Here is a 7,317-nt window from a genome sequence, read left to right on the forward strand (position 1 = left end):
GAGACCCGCAGTGCGATCGCGGAGCGCGATCAGACCGCCGGCCCTCGCCCTGCTGTCGCAGCGGTCCCCGCCGCCCCGGTCTGGGACCCGCGGCCTCGGCGGCGCTCGGTCTGCTGCTGCGCCGCGAGCTCGCGGGAGCCGCACATTCCAGCACAGGACGCTGCGCCGCGCACCCGGCCCGCGCCGCCGCCGCCGCCGTCGTCCGCCCGCCCGCCCGCCGGACACGCCCCCTCGCCGTCCGTGCGCGCCCGCGGACACGCCCCCTCCCCGCCCGCGCGCGTGGCCGCGGGGCGCGCCCCGCCCCAAAGGCTAGGGGCTTGCTGCAGACTCCTGGCCTGGCTGGGGGCGCGCCTCGAGGGAACCTCACCCTAATCCGCCTGGCCCCCCAACTCCCGCCCTAGGCTCATTAAAGGGGCGGGACCTGCTCCCTTGGCTTCTTTCTTTTATAAACAAATAGCAAAAGTTACCCCTAGCCGTAGCCGAGTTTGCACGAGAATAGGGGTTGTTCAAGAAAGTCGTGCAGGCATTGACCGCCCTCTTGAGAAGTATTGTCACTGGCCTCTCAAGTCTAAAGCCCTAGGAAATACCGGTCAGGCCTGGCGTGTGGGTTCTTTGCTGGTAATCCCAGCATTCAGGATGCTGTTGAGACTGGAGGATCAAGAGTTCAAGGCCGGGGTTCAAGATCAGCCTGGGCTACTTCAGGACACCAGCTTGAGTGTGGCTGCACATGCCTGTAATCTTAAACACTTAAGCACCAGGAAATCAAGGTCATCCACGGCCACTCGGTGATTAGGGGGATTGCTCATGTCTGTAATCAGTCTCAGAACTCTATAGACAGAAGCAGGAGGATTGCTGAGAGTTTGTAGCCATAGTGTGCTGCATAACAAATAGCAGGCCAGCCATAGCTACCTGTCTCAACCAAAGAAACAGACCTGTTAAATCTCAAACTCTAATCGGGGGAAATGCAGTCCTGTGGGAGTTGAGACACAGCCAAGTTGGGCTTAATGCGTGTCATCTTCTAATGAGCACAGGCAGTCTCATGTCCTGTCCCTTCTCACCTGAAGTACCTTCCTAGCCTGCCCTTAATGTCTTCTTTAAAATGTGGGCCTTGCAGCCTGTCCTTTAATTTGTAGGCAGTGAACTACCAGCTCAAGTTTAAAGCTTAGTGGCCTTCTAAGGTTGGCATTACCTGATCTAAACGCATGAACCTATTGTTAGTATTACTACAGAGGGAGCCGCAAGTGGGTGCTACAGGGCTGCAGATGGACCCTAAGAGGATCTAGAAACTTCTTAACAGGAACAAACAAGCAAAAGAATTTCAGGTTTCTCTTTTTTTCTTTGGAGACAGGGTTTCTCTGTGTTGTTTTGGTGCCTGTCATGAAACTTACTGTGTAGATCTGTAGACCAGGCTGGCCTCAGCCTCTGCCTCCCGAGCACTAGGATTAAAGACGTGTGCCACCACCGCCGGCCAGGATTCTCTGACAGAGTTTCCTTGACTTCACTTTCCTGGCATACATCTGTAGAAGCCATTTTTTCCAAAGAACCAAACAATATGTTACTAATTAGCACAAAATGGGATGGAAAGTAGAGTGAAGGCCTTAAGGTTCTAAAGATTTCAGTGAGTTTTTTGTTTGTTTTTTTCTGAGACTCTCCCTGTGTAGCCTAGGCTAGCAATCAAATTGCAGTCTTTCTGCTGTTGGAGTGTTGGTCTTACAGGTATAGGCAGGCCACTGTCCAACAAACTCTTTGCAATTACAAGCTCTACACACTGATTCAGATTTGAAAAGAACTCTTAGTTGAATAAAATTGAGTAAGAATAAATAAATGAAAAACAAACAACAAAAACAATGAACCCTCTTCACTGAACTGGGAAGAAACCTGGGCCTGTCATCCAAATACTTGGGAGTTCCTGGTCATTTTTAGCCACATAGTTTGAGGCCAGTTTAGGAGACATGAGACCTGGACCCTGTCTCAAAAAATGAAGAGAAAGGCAAAATGACCTTGGCCATTTGATCTTTCTGCCTATATCTCCCAAATACTGGGATTAAAGGCATGGATCAACACTCCCAGGTTTATGCAGTGCTGAGAATCGAACTCAGGGAGTCTGGCATGCTAAGCACTCTCCTAATTGACCATATCTCCAATCCAGCTATCCTTTTTCTTTAAACTATAGTGTAACTTGAGGCTAAATTATTTTCTTTGTTTTATAGATTATTTTTCTACAGTGTACTGACTGCATGAATATCTGTGTGAGGGTGCCTGATCCCTTAGAACTGGAGTTACCAACAGTTGTGAGCCACCATGTGGGTGCTGGGAATTAAACCTGAGTCCTCAGAAGAGCAGCCTTGTCTATGCTCTTAAATCCTCAGCTATCTCTGCAGCCCTGGAAGTGATTTTCTTTCTTAATTTTTTTTTCTTTTTTTTGTTTTTGTTTTTGTTTTTGTTTTTTTTTCCCCCGAGACAGAGTTTCTGTGTAGTCCTGGCTGTTCTGGAACTCTGTAGACCAGGCTGGCCTCGAACTCAAACATCCTTCTGCAGATGCCATCACTCCCAGCTCTTAAGTGATTTTCTTATTTATGCATTTATTGGATTTTATTTGTTGTTGTAGTGTGTGTGTGTGTGTGTGTGTGTGTGTGTGTGTGTGTGTGTTTTAACAACCTTAAGTAGCACAGGCTGGCCTTGCAATTCCTGAGTATCTGATGATAAGCTTTCTCTGATCTACCTGCCTGGGAGGCATACACCAAGCCAAGCAAACAGGACTATTTTTTGGATACTTATCTTCTAAATTTGTCAGATATGAGGCCAGGTGTGGCAGCAAGGCACTTTCCTGCAATCCTAACCCTCAGGAAACAGACAAAAAGGATCCCAGGTCTTCAGCCTGCCTAGTCTATGCAAGCAAGTTCTAGGCCTGCTGGAGGTACATAGTGAGACCCAGTTTTCGAACTAGCAAAAGAACAAGACATGAACTATTTCTTTTCTGTCCAAAAGGGCACAAATGAAACACTGCTTTTTACAGCTCCTGCATGAATGTCCTTCATTTCCCCATGGTGAATGCTGACTGGAAATGGTTTATTAATTGTGGATTTAGTCCCTCGTATTGTAATGCAAATAGAGTGATGGTACATGGCAGCTGCATTCATTTAACATTGGCAGAGGCTCTTGTTCCAGGGATGGAATGTTCAAAGTGACCCAAATTATCGTGACATGCAGGCCACAGGTCAAATTCAAAGCCAAATTACAAATCAATAGACTTCCCCATGGCTGAGGGGAACCTAGTCCTATAAACTTGAATTCATTGTTTTTGACAGACTGGAATCTATTTTGCTGTCTCCAGACTTCAAGGTCTACAAAATAAAGACTTTGCTCTGTGAGTGGCTTATTTTCTAAGTGGTCTTTTCCTATGTGTTTAATCCATCAGGGTTTGGTTTTGTTTTGTTTTGTTTTGTTTGTTTTCCCGTTAAGATTATCTTAGGCTCTGAATCATATTCGTCTCCAGAGATATGTTTCAAAGTTTGGTTAAAATATTGTTTCTGAGCTTCTGTATGCTTTTCATTTCTAGCCTTTCATCTTTTCTTTAGAAAAAAAAGATTATTTTAACTGACCCCACATCCGTGTTATATTGAAGTTTAATAATCTGCTTTAAAAGGTCTGTCTGCTTCAAGGCTTATGTCGATCAGAAGTTAGAGTATAATACTTCCATCCCGAGGTTCCAGGTCTGTCTGACCTCTGCATCAGCAATGAAAGGAGAGACGTGGGCTGTGAAGGACTGAGGTGAGCTACCACTCCTTGCTAAGGAGTTCCCAAAGTAAAGATCCAGGGGAAAGAAATAAGAACTCTGAATATTCTTTTTTTTAATTTTGACTTGTTCTCATTTCCAGTGTCTTCTTTATTTTTTAGAAAATGTCCCACTTTGTTGCCCCTGGCTGACCTGGAACTTGTAAGACGGTGGTTCTCAACCTTCCTAATGCTGCAACCTTTTAATATGTAGTTCATGTTGTGGTGCCCCCCAATCATAAAATTATTTCATTGCTACTTCAGAACTGTCATTTTGCTACTGTTATGAATCGTTGGTTGTTTGGTTGTTTGGTTGGTTGGTTGGTTGGTTGGTTGACTGGGAGGTTAGGTGGGTGGGTAGAAACTCAAGGTAGAGTTCTCTGTGTGTCCCTGTCTGTCCTGGAACTTGCTCTGTAGACCAGGCTAGCCTCGAACCCAGAGATCTGCCTGCCTCTGCCTCCCGAGGGCTGGGATTAAAGGCTCCTGCTTAAATCATATTGTAAATATCTGATGTGCAATCCCAAAGGGGTTGAGACCCACAGGTTGACAACTACTGCACTAAGTAGCTATGCTGGCATTGAACTCAGAAATTAGCCTACCTCTGCCTCAGCTAGTACTCGGATTAAGAGCATGCATATTTATTATGTTTGTGTGCTTGTGTGCATGCATGTAGGTTGGGTCAACCTGGAAAACCATCCTCTCCTTCCACCATGTGGGTTCTGTTGCTACATGGCTGCACATGCACTGTCCAGCAGCCAGGCAGGAGGCTTGATCATCCTGGGGCCTATGTCCTACATAATCCCAGAGCACAACGTGATCACAACTTCTGGCACTGGGACTTTATTTAGGCTTGCACCACTATTTAAACAATGAACTATGTCCCCAACCTTCAAAAACATTATTTTAAATTGTGAGATTTGAGTGGGCAGTAGTGGTGCACACCTTTAATTCCAGCACTCAGGAGGCAGCTAGCCCAGTTTACAGGGCTAGTTCCAGGACATCCAGGGCTACACAGAGAAATAGTAAGTAAATGTATATAAATAAGTAAATTATGAAATTTGTTAGTTCATTGATTCAGACAGAGTGTCCTATGTAGCTCTGGCCTAGAACTTACTCTGTAGATCAGACTGGTTTAAAACTTGTATCAATCAATTCTCCTGTTTCTGCCTCCCAAGTGCTAGAAATAGACTTGTAATAATACACTGAGCCTCCAAAGTGTGTATGTGTGTGTATGTGTGTGTGTGTGTGTGTGTGTGTGTGTGGTTTTTGTGTTGTTATGGTTGTTTGGGTTTTTTGAGACAGGGTTTCTCTGTGTATTCCTGGCTGTCCTGGAGCTCAGAGATCCATCTGTCTCTGCCCTCCTGAGTGCTGACATTAAAGGCATACACCACCACCACCTAGCTCAAAGTGTGTTTTTAAGATTTTTTTTTAATTCTATTTTTAACTTTTTAATGAGTATGTTTGTGTTTCTGGGTATGTGCAATTGTGTGTATGTCCTCACAGAAACCAGAAGAGGGTGTCAGGTCTGGAGCTGGAGTTACAGGTGGTTGAGAGATGTCTGTTATGGGTACTAGGGACCAAATCTAGATCCTCTGCAAGGACAGTATACACTTTTACCCCTGAGCCTATCTCTACCCTTAATTTACACTTTTCTTGTATGTATTGGTGTGTGGAAGTATGTGTGTCCGTGTCTATGTATATGGACAACTTTGGGAAGTTGGTTTTCATCCTCCACTTCGTGGAGTCAGGTCCTAGGCTCAGGCCGTCAAGCTTGGTGACAAATACTTTTAAACTTTGAGCCACTTCACCTGCCCCTTAAGTTTTATTTTATTTTATCTCACTCCAGGTTCTGAGAGAGACCCTATGTCAAAAAATAAGGTGGAGAGAAATCAAGGAAGATATCTAGCTCTGCTTGATCTCAGACCTTCATGCACACACACACACACACACACACACAGGCATGCACACATTATACATTCACAATAAATACATAAATGTAATTAAAGTGTAAGTAAAAGCCAGGTGTGGTAGTGCACACCTTTAATCTTAGCACTTGGAGGCAGATGCTAATGGATCTCTGTGAATTCAAGGATAGCCTGGTCTACATAGTGAGTTCCAGGTCAACCAGGGCTACACAGAGAAACCCTGTCTAAAAAAAAAAAAAAAAAAATCTGTAAAGATAAGAAATGGGCAATGTTTGACAATTGGCACTTAGAACCTTACTTGGTCTGGTTTACTGCAGTATCCTTTACCCTACCTTCTACCTACATCCTGCCCTTTGGTTCTGATTCTCATATCTGTAGCACAGTGTCAAGTCCTCCAATGGCATCTCCACCTTCAGGAAGGGAAGTACATGTTCCCTGCATGCTGAGAAGGGACAGAGGCAGCAAGAGAACCTCCTGCCTGCTTAGAACCCCCTTCTTTCCCATTCCCCACATTGGCCTCCTTGAACCATAGCTGCCGATCCAACCCAACGTTCTGCTTTCCAGACCACCCCTCTGCAAGCCCTTCCAGGGCCTCCGTGTCCCTGCTGTGTCCTTTAGAACAAGCACCACTCTCTCAGTAACCACTTTGTTTAGAAAGCTAGCCCTGAGAGCAAGGCATGGTGACACGTACCTTTAATCCCAGCCCTCTGGAGGCAGAGACAGGTGGATCTCTGTGAGTTCAAGGCCAGCCTGGTCTACAGAGTGAGCTACAGGACAGCCAGAGCTGTTATGCAGAGAAACCCTGCCTCAAAGAGCAAACAAACAAAATTCTAGCCCTCTCTCCTTTGCGTCTAATCTATTTACCTTTACCCAAGGATTTCTGTGAGTTCAAGGTGTATGTAGTGAATTCCAGACCAGTCAAGGCCACATAGAGACCCTGTCTCTCAAACGCCAAAAAACAAACAACAAAAACCAATCTGTTTGTACTTTAGGTGTCTGCTCCCTTGCCCCCCACAACACGCGCGCGCGCGCACTTGTGTGTGTGTGTGTGTGTGTGTGTGTGTGTGTGTGTGTGTGTGTGTGTGTGTGTGTGTGTGTGTGTGTGTGTGTGTGTGACTAGGGATTAAACCATGGGTATCCTGCATACCAGAAAAGCACTTTATCAGCAAGTTACATTCCCATATTCCCCAACTCTTTATCTTATATGGAATTTTTTGTTTGTTTTGTTTTGTTTTTTCCAGACAGGGTTTCTCTGTATAACCCTAGCTATCCTGGAACTCATTCTGTAGACCATGCTGGCTTTGAACTCAGAGATCTGCCTGCCTGTGTCTCCTGAATGTTGGGATTAAAGACATGTGCCACCACTGCCCAGCTGCCTCTTTATCTTAACTTTCTACCCCGCCCAGGGTTTCTCTGTGTAGCTTTGCGCCTTTCCTGGAACTCACTCTGTAGCCAAGGCTGGCCTCGAACTCACAGAGATCCACCTGGCTCTGCCTCCCGAATGCTGGGATTAAAAGTGAGCGCCACCACCGCCCGGCTTAACTTCTTTTTTTTTTTTTTTTAAACCAGGTCTCTCAAAATTACCCAAACTGGTCTTGAACTCACTATGTAGTCTAGA

This window comes from Onychomys torridus, chromosome 10, assembly GCF_903995425.1.
Source record: "Onychomys torridus chromosome 10, mOncTor1.1, whole genome shotgun sequence".
Classification (NCBI taxonomy): Eukaryota; Metazoa; Chordata; class Mammalia; order Rodentia; family Cricetidae; genus Onychomys; species Onychomys torridus.